General features: G+C 37.1%; 1 protein-coding gene and 1 long non-coding RNA gene across 7 annotated transcripts in view; one reads left to right on the top strand and one right to left on the bottom strand.

The window, feature by feature from the left end:
* PDE4D (phosphodiesterase 4D) overlaps window positions 1-20652 on the bottom strand; it is a 491756-nt gene that overhangs the window by 106781 nt on the left and 364323 nt on the right. The window lies entirely within an intron of this gene.
* Window positions 1815-7256, top strand: LOC111941475 (uncharacterized). The gene is made up of 2 exons (XR_002870041.2): window positions 1815-1944; window positions 5967-7256. It is a non-coding gene; the product is annotated as an uncharacterized LOC111941475 (long non-coding RNA).

Below are 20652 nucleotides of genomic sequence, written 5' to 3'. Positions count from 1 at the left end.
AATCTCTCCAGCCATCTGTGCTATGACCTATATACACATCTCATCGCCCTCACTTCCAAGAAGTCATGTCCTGTTTTTTCACCTGGTAGCACAATACCAATATCACACAAAATAGGTGCATTTGGTAGATAGCAGCTGTAATTCACTGCAATTATCACAGAAGACCTGCCCTGCAGCAACTCCCTTTGAGCAGGATCTAATTTAGAGTAAAAGCAAGGTAATGAAACTATAAGGTTCCAAGGAAAGGGTAAACTGTTTATTATTTGTGCCCCAGGACAGGAGCCCATCTAGGGGGAAGGAGGCCTTAGCAACTGGAGAAAGGGAAGGATTGGATGCTGCCTTCAAAAGTAGAATCTGAATTTATTGCTTTTGCTTATTGTCAGTTAATTGTTATTAAGCTTACTGTATTGCTTCAGATATAAATAAACAGTGGGTCACCACAGCTGATGACATGCACCATTAATACGGAGGATTGTACAGAAAGGTCACAGCGTGCCTGTATCTAAGATTGCTTGGTAGGTCTTTGTGATTTCACTTTGGCCTTTTTATTGCTTATTAATACACTAAGTGTTAAATTGTGACAACAGCTGACTTGGGTGACTCCTTTTTTGGCAGCTATCCCTGAGTGAGAAATGAAACTTTAGAATTTTCTTTATCACAAAGAAATAAGTTGTCACTAGTCTGCTCCTCCCACACGTTCCCAGAAGATTTTAGATGTTGAACAGGCTAACCTGCAGCACCAGAATAAAACCAAGTAAAACTAAATCAGTGGATTTATAGAATTGAATAGCAGGCTAATTCTTTATTTCAGACCTTTCAAAATGTTTCCTTACTGACAGTGTCTACCCAATGATGCAGAAGGGTCCACATCTTGTTTTCTCCTTTCTTTCTGCCTTTTCCCCCAAGACTAGTTAAAAACAAAAACCAACCAACCAAAAAAAAAAAAAAAAAAAAACTCTCAGTAAAACAAGGGAAGGAAAGGAGAACTACTTTTATTGATAATTTTAGAAGTAATGCAGTACCTACTCTCTACATTTGAAGAAAAAAAAAAAAAGTTTATATGTGAACTGATCTTTTTATTTTCTTTGTAGCAAATTTAAGAAAACTTGTTGGCTTCCATTACTTAAAATATTTCCAGTCAATTGTAACCAAATGATATTAAAAGAAACATATGATCTAAATCTGAATTTTCATGTACCACTGTAGAATCCAAGCCAACTATCTGGTTGTGGCTTTGAGTTTCCAGTTCAGTGATTCAGAAAGCAAGCCCTATGATTAACTCCATATTTAGAAGTGGTGTGGTTAGATTTTCCAGCACCAAAATTCCAAGGAAAAGAATAAAATGTGACATTTCATTACTTTTTTTTAGCAATAGAATTTGGCTTTTGCTCTTGGCATAACTGTTTTGACAAACATTTGAGTGTCGAAGGCTTAATATTAGATCTAAAATTACTATACGTAGTATTAAAAGTCCAGGAAAGAGTCGAATAGAAGATGTGTAGGACAAATAAAACAATGAAGCAGACTGGTTTGTAAGAACTGGTCAACTCAAACATGTTAACAAAGGAACTCCAACTATCTATTTATCTTCTGTGTCATGTTTTTCTAGCAAGCATCTCAGGAAATCCAATTCCTCAAAACAAACTGCTTTATGTTTTGTTATGAGGTTTCCAAGCAAGGAGTTTCCTGTGATGACTATTCAATTTCTTTGGTACTTTAGCTTTGAAGAGTTTCCTGGTACTCAGCTGAAGATGTGATTTCCACAGCTTCACCTCATTATTCTTAATTATACCTCAGTGGTCTATCCATTTAGCGTGAAACACTTTTTTAAGGCACCTATTAAACTGCCTGTTGTGCTTAGCCTTACTATCTCATAGCTATGCCATGGGATTCCTTTGTTATTCCTTTTATTTTTTCCTCAGGGAGAATATCATCCCTCACCTGGTAAGTCTCATTCTCTAAACTTGGTCTTTGGAGTGACATTCTTTCTACTAATGTGATGTTCAAATAGAATGCCAGATTCCAGATCTTATCACATGGATTTGATGTTTTGAAATGTCCTTGAAGCTGAAATAGTTGTCTTATTTTAGTATAACTACAATTCAAACAGGAACCACAAGAGAAATTAAATGAAAAATAATTTCCAAGAAGTGTAGTAATCTGTTCATGCTTTTACTAAGTCTAAGTCACTTCGTGTCATTCTTCTGATCTAATAGGCCTAATGGGACTAATATTCCTACTTTCAGTGACAAAAAAAGCCACCAAGACAGTAACTCTTTTTCCCAGTGCTTCTGCTAATATCTGTGGCAGCTTGAGATCTGAATGAGAAAATCTTCAAAAAATGTTGAAGAATCAGAAATATTTTGGCAATCTGAGAAAAAGAATGTTGAAAAACAGAAGCACTTGATCCAGACATGAGAAAGACTAGGCAGCAAACCCTGGGTTGCTCCAAGTACCCCACAAGCCTGCTGGTCCCTGCCACCCCCATATGCCATTGCTGCAGATACACTTCAACTGCATTCTTAGGAGTTCAGTCTCAGCTGGACTGATGGTTCTACATTCTATTAGTGTCATTATTTGATTGCAGCCTATCTGCCACCATTCACTTAGATCACACCATAATCCTGTGGTTTTATGATTCTATGATCCCCAGGGATGGAGCATCCACAACTTTCCTGGAAAACCTATTCCAGTGCCTCACACAGTAAGAATTTTTTTCCTAATATCTCATCCAAACCTACTTTCTTTCACTTTGAAGCCATTCCCCCTTGTCCTGTCACTACATGCTCTTGTGAATGGCCTCTCTCCATCCTTCCTGTAAACTCTCTTTGAGTACTTGAAGACTGTAATTAGGTCACCCCAAAGCCCTCTCTTTTCCAGGCTGTACAAACCTAACTCTCTCAGTATTTCCTAATAGGAGAGGTGTTCTATCACTCTGATCATCTTGGTGGTCTCCTCTGGACTCCCTCCAGCAGGTCCATGTCCTTCCTGTGTTGGGACCCCAGAGCTGATGCAGCCCTGCAGGTGGGGTCTCAGCAGAGCAGAGCAGAGGGGCAGAATCCCCTCCCTGGCCCTGCTGCCCACGCTGCTCTGGATGCAGCCCAGGACACGTTTGGCTCTCTGGGCTGGGAGTGCCCATGGCTGGGTCATATCCAGCCTCACAAGTTCTTCTTCCTGGAGCTGCTCTTGATCTGTTCATCCTTTCAGGTGTTGCCCTGACCCAAGTCCAGCACCTTGCACTTGGTTCTACTAAACTTAATAAGTTTCCCATGCACCCACTTCTTGAGCCTCTTTAGGTTCCTCTGGATGATGTAAATACTGAACTATCTTCAAACCTTTATGAAAAAACCACTTTACCTAGTTTCTTCAAGAAGTTCAAAAAAACCTGGCTTTTACCAGGGTGAGTTTTGATCCAACTATTCCAACTTCATTTATGCACCACTACTTTCTGAGCAGTATTTGGACGCAGGGATACAAAACCAACTTGCACTAAGTGTGACCATATGGCATGAATTTACTGTAATACACAGTAATTTTTTCAGTAATTTGCCAAAGATTTCAAAGCATATCTAAATATTTATTTATCAATTCATTAAAATGTGCAAACCATCCACCAATCATCTTTCCTAATCCTAGTTAAAATGCAGTTTTCCTAAGATATTAGCACAGCCTGGTTGAGAACCAAACTTGTGCCAGAGAAGGAAAATTCAATTTACTGAGAGAGCTCAACCTCCTCTTTCTGTGAATCCACTTGGATCTCTTTCTCAAAAGCAATTAAATTACTTATATATTCCTTATGAATTACTGGCATGATAAAGCAAGCATGTAGGAAAAGAGGTGGTTTCTTAGACCACATAGTCCAAAAATGGTAAAAATATTCTAAGGGATGACACTGGTGTGCATTACAAAGCTTCCCAGCAAAATATGTCTTTCTGAAGCATCATCATATACAGCCCCAATAGCGATAAACACTGGGTCACAGAAAAAATGGCTACACTTACCCTGTGATGAGTGACAAAGATCTTTGGCAAAGAGCACCTGTGACAGAAGGTGGCAGCACTAAGCATTTGTGGTTACTCCCTGCCTCCCTCCCATACCGGAAAATACAGCACAGAGTAACAGAATCATAGACTGGTTTGGTTTGGAAGGGACCAAAAAATGACCTTGTTTCAACCCACCTGCCATGAGCAGGAGTACACCTTTCACTACATCAGGTTTCTTAAATCTCCATCCAACCTGGCCTCGAACACTTCCAGGGGTGGGGCATTCACAGCTTTTCTGGGCAACCAGTGGTTCGTCATCCTCACAAATGAGGAATTTATTTCTAACATTTAATCTAAACTTATCTTTCTTCATCTTAAAGCCATTACTTGTCACTACATTCTCTCATAAAATGCCTCTCTTCAGCATTCTGGTAGGTCCCCTACAGGTACTGGAAGGTGTCCTAATGTCTCTCTGGTGTTGTAAGTCTCCCTCCTCTTCTCCAGGCTGAACAAGATCAACTTTCTCCGCCTGTCCACCTAGAAGAGGTGCTCCAGCCCTCTGATCATCCTCGTGGCCTCCTCCTTCCACATTACAAGACTGTGTTTTCTTGTTGCTAAATTATTAAATTCTGTGCTGCAACTTCCTTTCCAAGTTTTTAAGAGGGAAAGAGGGTCAACTGTTGATAGAAAGTGACAGAGAAAATAATATTTTTTCATATTTAAGACAGTCTGAAAACTGTTTTGTGAGATATTCTAGTGACTCATATTTTGCTGCACAAAGTATAGGTTAGCCAAGTGTTTGCAAATTACTTTTTACCGATTCTGTGAACTTCTTCATAAACGTTAAAAAAGCTATAAGTAATGGCCAAGCTGTACTTAGGTACATGAGGTCTGTCCCCTCATGTGTCAGCATTATTGAAAAAATCTGAAGTGCTACTGTGGTATTTTTTTTTAATTTCCTGTCTCTTTCAATATTTTGGAGAACTCTAAGGAAGAAGCCCCTGTTGGTGGGGTATTTGTGTTTTTCACTGCAGAAGATAGGTTCTGATCAAAGGTCTACTGAGAATTAAGAGTAATTTTATCATCAGGAACTGGAAATAATATTTGTTCAAGCTGCAAAGCACCTGATAATGAACCAGTCATTCATGCATAACCAACTTTATCATGCATCACTAGCTAAATGTTTTTAGTTCTTGAGGTATCTACATGCTTAAGCCATCAACACTCACAAACACAGATTAACACATAACCTCTGAGTAGCTACGGCTCAGGGTGGATCAAAGGTCCATCAAATCCACTACTCTCTCTCTAGGAGTACTAGAAGTGAATGCCAATGGAAAAAGGTAAGAATAAGCAAGTAGAAGTGCTACATCCCCCTTGTAACCCAGCCTCTCACATTTGCTCACCATGTCATTGAAACAATGCAAGAGTCATTCCATTCCAAGGAGATGAGAAAACCAAAGTCCTAGACATCACACTCTGAATATTTGAGCTGGGTAATACTTCCACTTTAATCTCTGTGGTTTAATACATATTGCATAAGGATGATAACAATTCCTTCTGTCACAGGGGTGATATGAAAAGTAATTTAGTCATCTGTGAGAAGTAGTAAAGTGTCATAGTGGGGAGCAGCATAGAAAAGCTACTGAAAGCATTGGAGCTGCTTTTACAATACATATGAACAGCAGATTATCAATAAAGCATGTGAACATAAAATGAGAAGCAAGAAAATGATAGAATACTGAATATCTCATGAACTGAGTTGCATTTTTTTTGACTACTCAGTGAAGTAAAAATAATAGAGAACCACGCAGGTAAAGTATAAAATTATTTATGCACAGGACTAAACCAAAATTCCAAAGTCAAATGCAATCTTGGCTTTTGTGCTTGACTTTTCAGTTATAATAACATGGGTATCAGGTTATTGTGTATACATTTGAGCACATATTGAAGACCCTTGCATTTACTATTGCTTATCTGCAGTTTTCTATTTCAGTCTGCTGTAACACTACCAAGAGCTGTTAATGGCAGACCATCAGAAATCTCAGACTTCAAATGCAGTGTTGCAGATTTGCCTTCTAACTGTTGGTGCACAGATGAAGAAGAACACATTCAATTTTGGTTATAATGCATGTTTGATGAACTTCAAGATCCTTGGAACACTTTATTCACAGTCTTATTTTTATTAACTACAACTGTAATATAAGCATGTTCTTGTTACAATCTCTTGTGCTCCTATATGGTCTGTTTCTACCAGCAACTGTAAGATCCCTACCAAGCACATGACTGTTGGACTCTGAAAGAAAACGTTACAAAGCAAAACTTACAGAGCTATAAATATAGTGCTTTAACTACCAACAAAATTCAGAAAATATGAGGTGTAAAGTTGTATATATGTAATACACGTAAATATGTATTTGTATACACTTAATACAAAACTCTCATTTGGTAAAATATCTAAATGAACATAAACCTTAAAATGCTCAAGGACTATTAAAAAATAAACTAGAAATTAATAAAAACCTCTAACACTGGTGGCTACAGGTTTCAGATACCACACACAGTGCTAAGCTAAGCATGCCTCATCAAAGAAATGAGTCTTTCTCTGTGAAGGAATGTAGTAACAGAAATGCCAGTTTACATTGCTTGTAGCAAGGCATTTTTTTAGAGCCTTAAACTAACCTACAAGCAGATTATATGTAGCTATTTGGAAAAGAAGCTGGGAAAAATAATAAACTTTTTTTAATAAATATGAGTGACCTGGCAAGCCAGAGCTGTTAAAGATCACTGTGCACTGCAAAACAAAATATTTTGTGAAATTCTTTTCACAAAGCAAGACCAAATCATTCTTTTAAAATTTACAACTTGGCCTTGTCCCATGCAGAAATCTATCTGTAGATCTATCAAGGCCAGCTAAAATTTCTCATTAGTTACACGTTATCTGTAAGCACAAACCAGTTCCATAGAATAGTATTTGTGCTGCAATTTGCACTAAAAATTTGGGAAGGGAGATGATTGCTTTCTACTGTTCTTGTCCATCAATCATCTTCCCTGCTGTAACAAATCATCTGCTGCCATTCTCCAGTGGGAAAAATGTGCTGCCTTTCCTCATCCTTTCCACCAGCCCTTCCCTGAACACCAGAATATAAGTTTAAACTAGCAAAATCTTTGCAAAGTCCAGAAAAATCATCACAACTGAACTACAGAGTTTCTTAGGACAAAATGACATATGTTTCCAAGTAGGGGAAAAAAAAAAAAAAAGAAAATTAAATGCATAAGGGCATCTTTTGTATGAAAAAGTTTCCTGTTACCAGGAAAAACTGTGCATGATTTACTTGACTTAGTTCAAAAAAGAGTTGTGGGGCAACTTGAATCCAAAAGCCTACTCTCTTGGTCCTGATGTCATTACTAAAATTGGGATAGGACATGCCATAATTGCTGGCACCAAGGAGGTGATTATATCACTCAGGAAACATTACAAAATGCACAATCCAAGAGAGCAAGGCGAAAGTCCACTATCTCTCATCAGTCCCTACAGATGAAAAAATGTCACTGTAACATAGTTGCTTTTGGAACAATGTCTTCAACTATTTTCCCCTAACATCTTATTATTTCATCCTGTGAAGTGTTCCCAGGAGAATCAACAATTTTGCCAAATGGAAACTACTTTTCAAGCAGTGCTTTTCAGCAAAACTCAGCCTGGGTATCCAAAGCTGACCACACGCAGGGGTGGTGATGTGCCCTCCAGCTGGCACCACTGCGGATGCTCCATCCCTCACCGTGCCAAACCCATCACCTGCTGTAAAATTCATGGACAGCCTCTGGCTCTCAAGGAGAAACCTTAAGCAGATGGGAGGGGGTGCCCAGGCAGCTGAAGGAGGGACAAATTATCAGGATATCCTTTGTTACTTTAGCTTCTTTTGTGGGAATAAAGTAGGATGAGAGGTTACAAAAACCTGTTCTCTCACTGGATGAGTCATCCTGACTGAATCATTTTATCCCCTTCTGTGCTTACATTTCCCTACCTGCAAAATGGGAACTTTGTAAAGTGCCAAGAGTTCTTTCTGATTCTTAAAAACAATCCAAACAAAACAAAACAAATAAAAAACTTCATACTACCCAACATCAATACTAATTAATTTTGGTAGCAGGAGTTTTAATTTAGCAGTTGGAGTTTTAATTTAGTAGTAGGAGTTTTAATTTACAAGTAGGAGTTTAGGAGTAGTAATAAGAGCATGTGAAGTATCAGAAACACTGTTTTTCAAGGATGTATCAAAGGCAGATATAGATGAGAAATGGAGAAATTTAGAAAATTTACTGTTTTTTCTCAGAGAAAACATGTTAAGGAATCGGAAGAGTAGACAATCAGCTTATTTACTTGTTTTGGTACATGTGCTTTTCAAGATCCCCTCTACAAAAATGGAGCAGAAGACATTAGACCAGGTATTACTGTAACATTTCCATTTAAAAAAAGGTAATAATGGAGAAAAAAAATACAAGGGAAAAACAAAAAGACAAAAAAACATATTACCAATGAGCAAACAAACAAACACCCTTCATCAAACATTTATTATAAGAAATTTTATGAAAAATACTTAGAAAATAAAGAAGAAAATATTTTTCACTTTAGGTGAGAAGCTGATTAGATTTTTACAAAATGTGGTTTTATTTTTTGCCTCCAACATTTTGTACTTCTATAAGACACAGAAAACCATTCTGAATTCTCATTTCAAGCAGAATTAAATGGTTTGTTTGGTTTGGTTTGGTTTTGGTGGTTTTTTTTCCAGAACAATAACAGAAAGACCAAAATAAATGAAAAAAAAATTAAATGTACAGTTAATGCACCAGATGAAACATTACTGAGACATAAAGGAGAAAAACCTGCGAGTGGCTAAATATGTTCTTAGAATATCCTACTTCATAGCCCTGCCCGGACACCACATGGACAAATATCTCCTCCTGGGAATCCTACAGTTTTGTGTTAAGGAAGCCTCTTCAGTACATATTTTCCCACATTATTCTTTTTTTCACCCACCCCAGCCATGGCTTTTTGCCCACATAGGAGAACCTGTCTGTCCATGAGAAAGCCAGATTATTTAAAAAGATAGCAGGTTTATGTACTATTTTCCTCTTTGAATTTTTTTCTGTGATTGTTAAAAGTTAAGGCAATGAAAACAGAAACTAATTTATATCTGACTTCTCTAATGCATGAATGAAGTAGCATTAAGTAAACATAGTTTTTGCTAATGAACTTCAGTGTCAACATAGAAATGTAATTTAGTAAGCATGAATTTTCAGAATATTCATGAATTTGCAGAATTTCAGGGATAGCATGCTTGAGAAATTAAATGATTGATTAAAACAAAATAAATTCCTCAAAGAGTATTTCAAGTAGAGAGGGAAGGCAGACAATTTTTGCTTATATTTCAAATGTTAAAGTTCATACCATTCCCTGTCACCTGAGAAAGTGAAATAAACTATTATGGGAATATCTGTATCATTTAAATCTTCAAGAACTATTTCATTATGCACTAATGTTTGTGATTGTCTCTGTATTCCATCCTACATGGGATGCTGGATTGAATTTATTTTCCAAGCACCTGCAATAAAAAATATTGCACAAGACCTGATTCTGCAAAGCTAAATTTCAGGAAATGGGTCCTTTAATTTACCATCAATGAATACAGTTTCTGAGGCTAATTTAACATCAAATGAACTAGAAAGTAACTCTGAAACCAGATGCTGGTTCTGAGCCATTCAAGGTCAAAGAGGTTCAGAAGTCTGCTCTCAAAATCATTCACCAGGATTTTTATAGTAAAATCCTTGACAAGATTCACACACTTAAAAAAGAGGAGCAGCAAGCAGAAGGGGAATGGTTTGGACATGTGGAGAAGGGAGAAGAAACAACAAAAGGATCCTTAATCTGCAAGCTCATCTCTTTTAGGAAATATTTACCTGCAGCAAACAAAATTCAGTTTTCAATACTTCCTATAAAAGACTAGGGCAAAAGGATATGCTAGTTATCAAAAGAACATTCCAAGAGCTGATAGCCCTTAGATGATCTTCTCCAGATAAAATAACTGAACTGGAATTTCTATTAATATCACAATTTTATTATTATTTTATTTCAGTGGTATCTTCTGAGGATTTTTGGAAGCAGTTGGAAAGTTCTTGAAAATTCTTTCTTCGTTTTGTGATTCTGTATTTCAAATTGCCAACAAGTATTTAAGCTAAAATAAACTCTTATTTTGAAGCAAAAGCCCAAATATTACCATGCTCAATACTTCAAATAGAAAAAAGTAAAAATGGAGAAGGCAGAGAGAGCAGCTGGCCTGTCTGAATGTTAAAAAAGATATAGTGTTTTTCTTTCAGTTACAATGAATCAGATGGAACTATTTCTAGTACCAGGAACCAATAAGAACATAACTACTGGTGAGGAAATCAATCAGTTTTAGGTGATGAAGCAAAACATTCTGAAAAGCTACTGGAAACTGAAAAATGCATGCCTCCCATCCATCTAAATCCATGTAATGATACATACACTATACTAATGGCATGAATACAAAGCAGTGGTTTTTTTGAAATAAATAATTGTAAGAAAGTTATAAATGCACAATATCAGTAACAAAGTCATACGGTCATCTTACTGACATGGGGAGAAACTCTGGGGGAGGGAAGTCTTTCTGTGGTGGAAAAGCTTTTTGGACAAGATGAAAAGCTGTGATGGCTTTACAAAATGTCATTTCCTAGTTATTCATTTCCAGCCTTTCTCAAGAATGGATATTCCAAGGAGAAAAATACATTGCTTCACAGCTGTGAACATCCTGCTTGCCAAAAATGCAAATCTAATTACTATCTGTGAATCAAAGAAAAACTGTGGCACTGCTGATAAATATGAGTAAGGCCCAAACCCTGGCATGTTCACCTCATCCCTGGAAGTCTTCAGGGCTGCTCTGGATGGGGCTGTCAGTAACCTGACCTAGTGGAGAAGGGTGTCTCTGCCCGTGACAAGGAGGCTGCAGACAGATGATCTTTAAGCTCCCTTCCAACACAAACCATTATAAGCTTCTATGGCTTTTTGGAAATGTAGATATCTAGAGGTGAAATTCATATTCATTGGGAAGGGATCTCTGTGCATGTTTGTGACAGCAAGAATATCAGTTACAAACTGACTGATACCAGGATCACTGTTGTAAGAGAAAAAATCCTTTTAATAGGTAACTGTGGTGTTTGAGTTGCCACAAATGTTGAGTTTATGAAGGCTGACACCATCACTATGGCTGCCTAATGTTTTCCCAGCTCATGTCTCTGACCCTTAAAGAATGGAAAACATATGTCAGCAATTAATTCACTAATCATAGTGTTACCAAGCATAAAAACAGTTCCTGTGCCAATATCAACTGAGTTACTTAATATGTTTTCTCGAATGTCCTGGACTCTACATGGCACCAAACCTAAACAGTCATTTTGGTCATACTGAAATCTAGGCAAGCATAGATCTTTCCTTAACAGCATGGAGTTCAGAGCAGATGACACCGAGGTGAGTATCATGTCTTGACTAATGTCAAAAGAGACATTAAAACGAGAACCAAAACAGAGGTTAGCTCAGCCAGTGTTCCCTAGAGGATAAATCAAAAAATAAGCTTTTTCAGACTAGGCTGCAAAGGGCACAGCTTCAATATCACTGAGCCAGCCAGCATCATTTTCCAGCTCATTAAATGAAGGGCATCTGAACAGTTTGATTGAGAACTGACAGGGAATAGGTTGAACTTTTGAAAAGTAATTAATTATGTAATGGCAATGTCTATCACTGATGATCAGCAGACTTAGACCAATGGGTCCCACTGGCATTGATTCATGTATTCTCATGCCTTTCAAAAACAGTCTGACTTTTTTAAAACTTCTTATGCTGTGTATACTTCCCATTGACTACTGTAATTTTCCCCTCCACACACACCCTGTGTCAATTACTCCTTGATTATTGGCATATTTCCTTTGTGGATAAAATGAAAGATTATTATCACCAGGATTTCCTGTAATAACAGGTATCAGTGGTAATAGCCTGGTACACAGTTTTACTGTTTTTGGGTTCTAAATCACACATTTCTTTCTATTGTGAAATATGTTTTGAACTGTCAGCAATTTAAGGCAGATAAATCTATCAAATCAGGACTTTAATATACTAAGGAGAGGGAGAAGGTAACAATCTAGTCACCCCTTTGGACACTGACTGTCTTCCAGAACTAATACACTAGTTGTAGAAGTGGGCACTGAACATTGAGCAGTATAACTGGAACTTTGGAGGTACTGGAATACTTACACTGCAGATTTTGGTGTATCATGAGCTTCACAGTAGGGAAAATTAGATTTAAAATTTTAAAAGTCTGTTTTCTAATGCACAAGAATAGAGCTGAGAGTTTTGAAAGGATATAAAGACAGAGCCAAAATGTTTGCTATCCAAGACACAAACTAAAGAGCAGACAAAGTGACTTGTGCAGAATGTTTTTTCCCTTATCACAGGAAAGGCACATATCTACTATCTCATTATCTTATTCATGCAGAGGTTTATACTGCAGAATAAAGGCAGAAAAGAAGTCAGGGAAACATCATTGTTATTCAGTCTGGACAGAAACTAATCACAGTAGTTCCTGACACACACCCAATTCTCCTTTCAGCTCTCTTCTGTTGACAGAACACAATCAGGACTGGTTTGACTTTTTCAGAACGTCTGAAAAAATTTAATTGTGAAACAGTGAGTATTAAAGGGAAAATAAACCTAAAGAAATTTAGAAAAGTATGGAACAAGAGATAGAATATGAGCCAGGAATGAAAAAAACTATGAAAACCTAATTTTCTGCTGCTGTAAATAAGCATTTACTTAATTTATAGAGTAGATTTTTCTTTTCCATTTAAATGAACCATTGCTCCCAAATAAACAAAATGCCAGGATTGAGCAGAGTATATTTGAAACTGCAACCTGTAGTACATGAATTGTTTCATATCCAAGTGGTTGAATGACTGGCAAGAGATGAAAAAGAATAGTAGGAGATAAAATTATTTTACTTCGTATATTTCAATTTCAGAATTCAGAACTATTTTAAGATTTAACTAATGTAAAATTGAGGATGACATAAAGAAAACCTGAAACTCATTTGGAAACATCAACAACATCTCTGTAAATGTTGCTTTCAACCTAGCTGCCTACTGCAAATTAGTTTCAAGCCATGCTTTACAGAAGCATGCTTAAACGGACTGGTGTTTGTACATTTTTAATTGCTTTCACATCACTGAAAATTATCTGGAGAAAACTTGTGCTACAGTAAAAGTGGGTGGGAAAAGGGTCTTCAGTCTCCAGCATCAGCAAAGGATGCCTTCAGAGCCTTTGTTCCATCTACAGTCAGCAAGAACAGATGGTGGGTTTTTTCACCTTTCCACCACTGAACTTCTCAGGGTAACTCTGTGTGTTGGTAGCCAAAATAAGTATGAAAGGAGCGCAACAAGAGACTGTGGCCTCTGCCACTAAAAAACATCTGCTGGTGAGTGTAACCAGAACATCTACCAGCTGAGGTACTGAAGTTACTGCTGTTCTTTCGTGACCTGACATTTCCCTTTGTTACAGGCAAATATGTTCCTTTTTACCCTTACTGGGTCTGTCAGAGGAAGCTTAAATAGAAGTCTCACACTTACTGCAAGTGCAGGCCCGCTGACTTTTAAATGTTCATCTTTCCTTCATCGTATTTCTCGTCACAAAATGGGTCTATACCTGCCAACATTTATTTTTTAACACAGTTTCAGATTAAACAGATGAAAAAAAATTAAAAACTGCACACAGGAATCAGACAAAATCTATCCAGCATCTGTGAAACAACATTCAGTCTATCAAATGTCCTTCCTCTGTATTTCCTTTCTTCCTGTGTACACTTCAACACCAGCACATAAAAGCATTATTACAACACCTTTATGCAAAGCATGCAAGATAAATATACAAAAGAACCAAGAATAAGAAGCAAATACACATACAAAAAGAATTGTTTTTTAAAAAAAAAAGTCCCAAACATCACTTGGCAAAACTTGAAAAAATATTTTTTTTTTAGATCACACAGGGAAAATTAACAGCACAGGTTTGCACAGATGTCTAAACCTGAAGGTCAGGCTCCCCAGAAGTCCCTGGGGAGAGAGCTCAGAGGAAAGCTAAATTAGTATACCTTTTCTGATTTTCTGAACAGCCTTCTCGACTCATAGAAATTCCCTTGTTGACTGTGCAAGCAGAGGTGAAGGGATTGTCTTAAAACCGTAAGATTTTAATCACAACAGATGTTTTCCTCACTTTTTAATTTGTGAAATTTACAATATTTTCCATAATCATTAAACCTTTAATTTTTAAATGTGAGACCTGAGAATGTTGTGTGACTATTAGACTTGAGTGTATAAAAATTACTCAAGCTATACCAAGAGAGAACTCAATAAAATATTGATGAAAGAAAGATTTTTATGAAATAAAAGTTAGAGTAGGGAAAAAATAAATGTTATTTAAGCATAGAGTTTAATTCAGAAACCTCTCAGGCTGTCATGCAATGAAATCAGCAAGACTAAATACTAGTAAGACCAAGGGGTTCACTTATGGAAATGTGACGCACTTTGCTTCATCTTACAGAACCCAAGGAGGGCAGGCTTTATCACACTGTGGCTTCTCACACTAAATATGAGGATATATAACTTTTTAGAGGTCAATAACATTTTTTGTTCACTGGACACACCTGGAAAATACACAGATACAAGCAAGGAAACTGTAAGTTACACCATATAATATAGATTATATCTTTTAAGTAGATATCCACACTTTCGCAAAAGGACTTTTGACCAATTTTCTGGACATCACACATCTAAAGTGCAAGTATACTAAAAGGATTAAGCTGATTCAAACATACCTGTACTCATAATACAGCAATAAGGGTGTCAAACAATATAGGAGATGATGAATTAGGAAGGATGGAAGCTGAAGTAACTGAGCAATTTCTCAATTTTAGACATGAAAATGCCTATTGTATATCTGGAAATTTTGAAAGCTAAAATTGAAACCAATATTTTTTTCATTAAGTGAAGTTAAAGATATGAAAAGGGCAGTTTTCTGGTAGTCTTGGAAAGGCAAATTTTAAAGGTAATCACATGGCAAATGCTATTTCTAACTTAGCTGGAAAGGAAACTCAGTTGGACAGAAAATGTGCAAATGGGAGAAAGAAAAGGTAAACTAATTACAGTATCAGAACCCAATAATGAGGCATATGTAGAGGGCTAGAACAAGATAAAAATATGTGTTGGTTAAGTCAGGGAAACACCACATGTCAAATGCAAGCACAGCTCACAAGCTTTAAACTACTAAAAGTGGAAACGTCTGAGACAATAAAGATGATTATGAATATAAAGCCCTGAGAAGAAGATGATCTTACATAACTGATCTTGTGTAGGGGACGCTTCAGGGCAGCAGCACCCAAGGAGCTTTCACAGTGACTGGCTGTTTACTTCTCAATCTATACCCCTTGGGAAGAATTTCCTAAAAGCGCTTGCTGTAATCTGCCCTGATGTGTGTGGGGGCGGATGCTGGCAGCAGCTATGAGATGAAGTACAGCACCACGTGGAATTAGTCACTGGGGCTCCACAAGCAGCCTGTCACGGTGTCAGAGGGTTAACTGGCCTTGTTACAGCACCATCCCACCAGCTCCCAGGGCAGTACAGCAAGCACCGACATGCCACTCTTTGCCATGTGTTGTCTCCTCCTGTAGGAACGTAGCATTTGTGTCCTTTTTTTTGAAACTTGTTGTGGGCACACACCGTAGAGAGATTTTTTAGCAGGGTATTATATAACTGCATATAGAAAGTTCTTCAAAATTTAGGAAACTAATTGAAACTTAAAAAAAAAATAACAAACCCACACCAAGTTTACAGAACAAAGAACAAGGAGTTCATTTAATTATTAAAAGATTAAAGGAAATTATTATTTCTTTTAATTATTAAAAGAAATTTAATGATAAATTTCAGAACTACTGAAAGGTTTGTTCATAAAAATAAATCCCTTTTTTTCTAGTTTAAACTGAATTTTTACTCAATTAGTTTATTTGAATAACGATTTTTAAATTACTAAAGTGAAACAAAGCACAATGAAGCTACAAAAATGAATTTATTTTAATTGATATGTGCTGGATTTATTTTGAGAAGTCTGACAAAGAAAAAGACAGTTATTAACGTTTCTGAAGCAATTCTCTTTCTTTTTTTTTAATGCTTAACACTTTGATAGAAGGGCGAAAGTATTTCTTAAATAATTATAGAGAAAACTATTTTTGAATTAGTGTGTGAGGTTTTGAGTGTATTAATATATGAGTGTACTTATAAAGGCACCAAAAATTGCTGTTATAAAACTTTCAAATGAAATACAGAAGCAACAAATTTAAGTCATGAATTCTTCTCTGTGCCTCTCAAGTCCTTGAAAATGAAGTCAGATGAAATCTGTTTCTGCCATTCAGCTTCTGAAATTGTTATATATCTTTTTATACGTTATAGATCTGAAAAGTTTTCATGATTTTTGAAGAAAGGAAAAATGTTTGAAAGGTCATATAATTTCATACTATGCACCTACCTAAGTCATGAAGGCCCCCATCTTCACAGTATCAGCAATGGTACCGAATAAAGGAGTGCAGAAACCTACTTCTGGTTGTGTAACATGAGCAAAGAAACATGCTTTAGTGCATATTAGTCTTAATTAGAAACCACCATAGCTAAAATCTGATGTAAATGGCATTAATGAGATGAAGTAATTTGTGCTGCCATTGGAATGATGACATCACTGCAATAGTGACTTCATGGCTATTAATCACCCTCACTTTGACTGCAAGGTTCTTTCAGTATTATATTTAGCCTAAATAGTTGGTTTATTCTTGCTGTTGTGTTCTAATACTTCATATTCTACACTGGTCTTCCCTTATTTTATGTGAATGCTCCCCTTATATTATAATAGTAAAACTACTAAATATTAAAGCATACATTTAGCATAAGCTAAGTTAGTTGCTTCAGAAAGAATTAATCTGGTTATATATGCACACAGGTGTCCACATACAAGTTAGATTTCATGTATATGTATTACTTTATGTTGAGTGGTGCTTAGGCTGATAAAATCAGTGACATCAAGAGTACCTCTTTTTCTGAGGCAGACATCTAGAATGTGTCACAGACATGTCATACCCTGAGAGCAAGTATTTTTCTCCACCAAGCAGTTACCAGATCGGGTAGGATAAAAATCTGTCAAGATGAGCTGAATCCCACCTGTTATGCCTTAAACTGTAATTATGCTTCTCAGAATACAAGGTAGGAAGAAAGATAAGCCCTCAATGTGGAATTAAATGCAAACAACTGGTTCAGACATGGTGTAATGGAAGGCAAGGGAGAAGACTTCCATCATGGTATCTCCACATTGATACATGTTGGGATGCCCTTCTACCCTTACTTGAACCAGCTGTAAATGGGCTTTTGGTCATTCAGGCTGAACTATCAAGTGAACTCCCCATGAAATTTGCTGTTCTCTCCCTTTTTTTGCACTAGGGACAGACACAGAAGTACCACATTTTTGCTGGGCCTCATGGTTGTTAGATTTGAGCAGAGCTTTGTCCACATGCTTATAACATATCAGATGTGCTCAGGGAGAAAGTGTGAGATCTGTGCTGTAAAGACAAGGTTATATTTTCAGGAAAACTAAAAGTGGATTGATAATACAAGTGAGTGGCAGAGGACTAAATTGTGTGATTATGTGTGGTGGAGAAAGTATCTGACATGAGTTTATTTGGATGTATCTTGAAAGAAAGTATCTCAGAGGAAATGACCTTCTTTGCTGGAGTCACACTTTGCAATTTGTTCTCTTTGACATGGTTTGCAATGTTTGGTTTTTTTTAAAAATACAGTTGTTATTTCAAGACAGGAGTTCTTATTACATTAATGTTAGAGTAACTGGATTTTATGTTGGCAAATCTAATACTTCTGCTCTACAAAAATACAGAAATGGGAACATGCCAGAAAAACTGCTAAAAAATTCATTAAAAATTATTTAAAGTCACTAGCTTAACTTGAACTGGCAGCCGAAAAAGCTAACAGCATACTGGACATCAACATAGGTACTGAGAAGAAAAGAAGGTATAACTTTACCACTGTGTGAGAATTTTGGTGTGTTGACATCTTGGGTAATGCCTGCTCTCTGGTCTTTGTATTTCAAGGACACGGTGGCCTTTGAGGAAATACAATGAATGGGAGCTAAAATGGTCAAGGGATGGGGCAGTAAGCTGTTCAGGAAAATATAAGAAGGCTACAGCTTTTCCATTCCTACAAGAAAAGGCTGAGGAGGTTATAACTGACTGTTAGAGCATCATGAAGCTGTTGGATAAGTGAATGTGGACTCCTTCATTAAATGCTGCAATGACAGAATTCATTTTAAAGCACAGTAAAGAAAGTGGCTTTCCTACATAGGCAGAAAGGTTGTCAGAAGGCTGTAGGGGAAAACAATTTGTTGCCAGGTTCAGAAGAGAGATTAGGCAAATCTGTAGGTAAACAGGTACACTGATGATCTGCAAAAGAGAAGGCCAGGGTGAACCTTTTAACACTGCTAATACAACACCAGTAAATGCTGGGCAACATGATGGACTGCAGAAACTGGACAGGGACCCATTCCTATTGCTGCAGATGATGACAGAATACTAGGCTAGAAAGATTATTGGCCAGGCACATTGGGACATGTCTTATTCTGCTAGAAAATAGATTACTTGATCATTTAAAAATCCACCACTACTTTGTTGACAAAACTGCATTTTTTCCCTTCCATTTTGTAAAAATAGCACTTTTTAACATACTGCACTCTGGAAAATAGTGTCGTGCTAACTGTGCAGACTTCCTCATTAGCACTGAACAATAAATAAAAGCATATATACCGCCTTGAATTTCTCTGTATAGATTTGAGCCCCCTAGTGCCTCAAAAGGAAGCCTTTTTTTCTTAGTGAAGCCACCTATAAAGTCCATCAAAGTCAGACTTCATGTAGGAAAGGCTATCTGTAGCTTGCAGACTTTCCTCAACATTCAGAAATCCCACAATTTTACATATGATACTTGTACTTTGATCCCTGCCTGTGAGTTTGGATGGTGTGCAGCTTGCACTGAACTTTCCCAGGACACTCTTTTCAATACCTTCAACTACTAAAGGTGCAATTGGATATTATGTGAGGTCCCAACCCTCTTTTGCTTAAAAGCAGTTTTTAAGATATGGGAACAAGGGACAAGTAATATCACCAACAATGCCTCACACAGACAATCATAATGCTGGAGAGGAAAAGAAATTCACCCAACACAGAAATAGGAAACCTTTAGCAGACAAGTGATATGAATATTGTTTATATCGCTCACAGTTACATTTACCTATGCTTACAATCTCTGCCCTGTAGACAAAGATTTCTTCAAGGAATACCCTGGTTTTGGTGTTGATCTCACCAGCACTGGGATTCCCATCCTGGAAGTCAGCAGCTAACTTTAAATATAGGTCTGATAATAATAACTTAGATGTATATGACTCATTCAGTTTAATTTATTGAATATATGTGTCATCTTTGTAACTCATCATCTTTCTAGCAAAGATCTGAATTGTTTTGGGATGGCCAGTTTCTAAGCAGTGTAATGTGGCCACAGCTTCCTCCTGTCAGACAGGGCTACCAAAAGACTGGGTCACGCTTGATGTGAGTTCCACTTCACGGTACCTTTAAGTCAGGAATGCAGTGCAGCTACCTGAGGTCATCACAGCTGAATGTCAGCTCGTTCATTTGTTCTTGCTCTTCTGTCCCAGAAGCAATGCTATTCACTGATGTCAAGCCACAAGAATTTTACTGTCTCCATTCAAGAAAATTTTACTTAGTATCCCTCTTGTGATCCACATATTAAGGGTCAGAGAAAGTCCATACGAGACATCAGTTTTGTCCCACTTATCTCTAAGAATGTCACAGACTGAGAAATCCATATTTGACAACATCTTTCAGTAATTTCCAATATACTGAACTTCATCATATTTCAGACAAGCAATAACACCCACTTCTAGAGCTAAGTAAGAACAGATGCATCATTTTACATAATCCCAGAGACTGAAGTGTTGAAGACCTCTGCTCTCTGGGTCACTAAACAGGCTGTGACATTTGCAGACCAATCAACCCTAAGTTCCAAAACCCAGAAAAGCCCAAACTGGTCAGTGTTGCAAAAACAAATTAAAACCCAGTAATGCCAACTCACAAAGTAAACAGGTAACCATCTCTAGTCACATCATGCAAAAAGAATTGTGGAAAAAGCTGACAATACTCCAGAGGCTTATAGCTCTTTTGGCTCGTTTTATGTATCATGAAAAACAAAGGCAGTTCTAAAATCTGATCAGCTGCACTATTTCCAGGCAGTAGGTTCTGTCCAACAACCAAAGCTGCCTGCTTGACCTGCCATCAAGCAAGCATTCTCAACTTCTCAATTAAACTTCCAAAATTTTAATTCAGTTCTTCCAAACAGAGTTTTTTTATATATTCAAACTTTTCTTTCATAACAAAAGGAAAAAATCAGAAGAATTATGACATTTTCAGAGGAACATTACTGCTTTACTGTCCAGTGGCAA

This window comes from Cyanistes caeruleus, chromosome Z (genome assembly GCF_971803275.1).
Source record: "Cyanistes caeruleus chromosome Z, bCyaCae1.hap1.1, whole genome shotgun sequence".
NCBI classification, from domain to species: domain Eukaryota; kingdom Metazoa; phylum Chordata; class Aves; order Passeriformes; family Paridae; genus Cyanistes; species Cyanistes caeruleus.
The sequence above is the reverse complement of the archived record's forward strand: the minus strand, read 5'-3'. Positions and strand labels throughout refer to the sequence as shown.